Here is a 4,994-nt window from a genome sequence, read left to right on the forward strand (position 1 = left end):
CCTGTGTTGAATTCTACTGAATGATTAATTTGCGAATGGCGACATTCCCTTCACCACTCATTCGAAACTCCATGGAACATTGAAAGATTTTACTCATACGCTTGCAGGCGACAGTCCTACCATTAGTGGGATGAATCAGTGAACATTCCCCACGTATCCTCGAAGGCAAGGATTTTCTTTTCCATTTTAGGGGATTGTTATAGCACTGAATCCCATGGGTGCGTTGACTAAAACTAAAACTTTAAAACTAATATTTTGCTATCTGCTTACATTGGTTGTCCCAAAAAAATACATTCCATATTATGGTATGTTTGCGGATGAAAGCACTTTCTGAATCTTGAGCTTACATTGGTTGTCCCAAAAAAATACATTCCATATTATGGTATGTTTGCGGATGAAAGCACTTTCTGAATCTTGAGCAATTATATTTCAGTTTTGTCAAAAAAAGTATTCTTCGCTGTTCTCTCTTTCCCTTTCAGTTTCCCGTTTTATATCCCGTATTTTATCAGTTTATCTTACGTTTTCAATAATTTCAATCAATCTCGCTCCTGATTACCAATCCGAGATAATGCCACAATTTTCTCAATTTATATGCAGTGCAGCTGTAGGGTGCGGTGACCAAGTGGAAAGGCATTGGTCACGTGAACCAAATAAACGTCGCGGGGTGGTGGAATCTGGCCTTTCCATCGCAGTCATATTTAAAACATTTAACGTAATCTTGAGCCAAGTCATATTGGCAAAAAATAAGAAAACAAAAACAAAGAAAATTGCTGATGTTGAAAATCAAACTAAAACAGACGTTTCTGGAAAATTTCAGGACGTCTGGCAGCATCTGCGGAGAGATTGAACCAATGGATGTGAAGCGTTAACTGTGATTCATCTGCACAGATGGTGCCTGCACACCTGTGATTTCTGCTTTTGTTTCAGATTGGCAGATTTTGTCACAGTTCATGAGAACAGTGCTCACTAGAATCAAACAGACAGCACGGACATGGTAGTGTGAAATGAGATGTTGTACTGGAAAAGCACAGCAGGTCAGGCAACATCCGAGGAGCAGGAAAATGGACGATTTAGGCATAAGCCATTCATCAGGAATTCGGCTTGTGAGTCGGGCAGAGGGACAAAGCTGAAGCCAGGTGCCAACTCTCAGGCACTTCCTCCTACAGACCACGGTCATAAACTCTCCTTCCCTCACCAAACTATCATCTCCCAGACCATCCACAATCTCATTACTTCTGGGCATCTCCCATCCACAACCTCCAACCTCATTGTCCGTGAACCGCGCACTCCCTGATTCTACCTCCTTCCTAAGTTTCACAAAGCTGACTGCCCCAGTCGACCTATTGTCTCATTCTGCGCCTGTCCCATCCGAATAACCTCTTCCTACCTCGACACAATCCTATCTCCCCAGTTCAGGAAATGCCGACTTACATTCGTGACACCCCTATGCGCTTCACCCCCGCCAAGAATTTCGTTTTCCTGGACCCAAACGCGTCATCTTCACCATGGATATCCAGTCCCTGTAGACATCCATCTGCAAGCCTTCCAATTCTTAATCTCACACCATCCAGTACCCTTCCACCGACATCCTCATCCACCTGGCTGAACTGGTCCTCACAATCAACAACTTCCCTTTCCAATTCTCCCACTTCCTCCATCGAATCTGGTAGCCATGGGAACCCGCATAGGGCCTAGCTATGCCTGTCTGTTTGTCAGATACGCAGAACTGTCCATCTTTCGCAATTACACAGGCACCATCCTCCATCTGTTCCTCCACTATATTGATGAATGTTTGGCGCGACTTTGTGCTCCAACTAGGAGGTTTAATAGCTCACCAACTTTACCACACCTTCCATCTCAAATTTATCCGGATCATCTTGGCAACTTCACTCACCTTCCTGGACCTCTGCATCACCGACTCTGGCGAATGACCAATTGCAGACATATACTACAAGCCCACCGACTCCCACACGCATCTAGACTACATCTTCTCAAACCCTATCTCGTGTAAGAACGCCATTCCTTATTCCCAATTCCTCCACCTCCACCATATCTGTTCCCAGGATGACCAATTATATATCAGAAAGAGCCACTTGGTCTCCTTCTTCCACGATCACAAATTGCCTTCTCACGTGGTTGACAGCGCCCTCGGGTTCATCTCCTCCACTTCACACACCACCACCCTTGAAGCCACGCCTCTCAACGCAACAAGGACAGAACCACCTGATGCTCATCTTACACCCCATCAAACCCGGCATAAAACGTATCATATTCTGCAACTGATGCCACCTGCAAACAGACACCACCGCCAGAGATATATTTCGCTACCCAGCCCTGCCAGCATTCCGTAAAGACCATTCCCTCCATGACCCCCTCTTCAGGTCCACACATTCCCCCAACAGCCCACAACCCTCTCCTGGCACCTTTCACTGCCACCAAAGGAAGAGTGAAACTAGCACCCACACCACTCCCCTCATCACAGCCAAGGCCCGAAGGAATCATTCCACACCCATTAGAAATTCACCTGTACAGCTACCAATGTTATCTGCTGAATCCGTTGCACCCAGTGCGGTCTCCTCTATATCAGGGCGACAGGAGACCTTCTTGCAGATCATTTCAGAGAACATCTCTGGGATACCGCACCCATCAACTTCACCATCCCGTTGCTGAACACTTCAATTCTCCCTCCTACCCCATCAAAGACATACAGGTCTTGGACCTCCTCCACTGCCAAACCGTTACCGCCCAATGCCTGGAGGAGGAACACTACACTTTCCGGCTTGGGACCCTAACACCATACGGGATAAATGTGAATTCGAATACTTACCTCATTTCCCCTCCCCCAAGCCCAAGCCTTCAAGTCGGCACCGTCCTCTCGACCGATTCCATCAGTGCCATTTCTGACCTTTTTTCTTCTCCCTCCTATTCATCCTTCTATTACTTTCCCCTCAACCCCACACCACTTCCATTTATCTCTCAGCCCCGACTCAGGCCTTATTCCTGATGAAGGGCTTAAGCCTGAAACCTGAATTCTCCTGCTCCTCGGATGCCACCTGATCTGCTGTGCTTTTCCAGAATCATACTGCCATCTCCAGCATCTGCAATCCTAACTTTATCTTGGAATTATCAATGACCTTGGAGTGAAGATATCCCTCGATTGCAGTGATCACAGTGTGACTGAGTATTCCATTTATTTTGGGTGATGGCAGGCTGGGTCTGAGACGAGCGCTTAACACCCAAACAACGAGAATGGTATCAGATAGCTAAGTTTAGGCGGGCTGAAGTGAAGTGGAAAATTCTGTCAGAAGATGAGTCAATACAACTGCCCCACATCACCCAGATTGTGAAAGACACACAGAAGGAGCAAAGCACCTTCACTGCAGGCACAATGACAGGTAAAGTGGAAAGGAGACAATACAACACACTGAGATGGAGTGGAATTATTTATGTGAATGGGTTCGATATATAAGCAACTTTACATATGGTTTGCCCTCAAATTGGAAAAAGGAATTTCCTGCAGTGTAACGGCGATATTTGCCTGTAACATCACAATGCTAAGAGGCACTGACATATTATCTTCTGGAGCAGTGTGGCCGAGTGAAAGCATGATCGTCCCATCAACCAGAATGCAATACTTCAAAGTTCTCCTCTGCGCTGTACAACTTATTTGCTGCTCCTGTAATCAGATCTCAATCGCTTCTTCAGCTTCCTGCTTCACGGAAACACTTGAAACATGAACTGGTGTTTCGACTTTCATCAATGTTTTGCAATTCCCAAGTTGGCACAGGTACGAGTGACCGATTGGCATTCTCGAGCGCTCTCACTCTAGTATGATCTGAACGATAAAGTGCACTGTGTCTGATCTGCAGAATGTCCCCATCGGGACGGTGCTGTTTATCCCATCCCCGTGGACTGAGCTGTCTCTATTGGCAGAGTATTCAGCCATTTCCCCAACTGTCCCAGATGAAGCAACTCCGAATGTAAACCTCACTTACTGAGAAACATCACCACAGGGGCAGCAGGCAGTCGAAAGCGGAAGGGAGGATTAAAATCGAGCCATTATTTCTCCCTCAGCCACTCTGTCACAGAGACAGGTAGAGGGACGGCAGAGACGTGTGATGTCATTCACGTGCCGACATTCTATAGATATGTTAGGAATAAAAGAATGACAAGGGTAGGAATAGGTCCAGTCAAGGATAGTAGTGGGAAGTTGTGTGTGGAGGTTGAAGATATTGGGGAGACACTGAATGAATACTTTTCATTAGTATTCACTCAGGAACAGGACATTGTTGCCGATGTGAATACTGAGTCATAATTAATTAGAATGGACGGCTTTGAGTTATGTAGGGAAGAGGTGTTGGAAATTCTGGAAAGGGTGAAAATAGATAAGTCCCCTCGGCCTGATGTCATTTATCCTAGGATTCTCTGGGAAGCAAGGCGGGAGATTGCAGTGCCCTTGGCCTTGATTTTTATGTCCTCGTAAACGGTACCCTCCATTAAGATTGATGCCATGTTCCTAACCTCCCTACACTCCAGGTCGTGCACCCTAAAACTACAGTCTAGGTTCTCCTGCAGAGTTAGTTAACCCCCCCTCCAAGAGCACTAGCAAACCTCCCGCCAAGGATACTGGTGCCCCTCAGGTTCAGGTGTAGACCATCCTGTTTGTAGAGGTCCCATCTTCCCCAGAAAGAACCCCAGTTATCCAAATACCGGAATCCCTCCCTCCTGCACCATCCCTGCAGCCACGCATTTAAATGTTTTCTCTCCCTATTCCTCGACTCTCTATCACGTGGCACGGGTAACAAACCAGAGACAACAACTTTGTTTGTTCTAACTCTGAGCTTCCAACCTAGCTTCCTGAAAGCCTGCCTAACATCCTCAGCCCTCCTCCTACCTACGTCGTTGGGGCCAATGTGGACCACGACTTCGGGCTGCTCCCCCTCCCCGTGAAGGACCCGGAAAACACGATCAGAGACATCACGTACCCTTGCACG

The sequence above is a fragment of the Chiloscyllium plagiosum genome, unplaced genomic scaffold (genome assembly GCF_004010195.1).
Source record: "Chiloscyllium plagiosum isolate BGI_BamShark_2017 unplaced genomic scaffold, ASM401019v2 scaf_64562, whole genome shotgun sequence".
NCBI classification, from domain to species: domain Eukaryota; kingdom Metazoa; phylum Chordata; class Chondrichthyes; order Orectolobiformes; family Hemiscylliidae; genus Chiloscyllium; species Chiloscyllium plagiosum.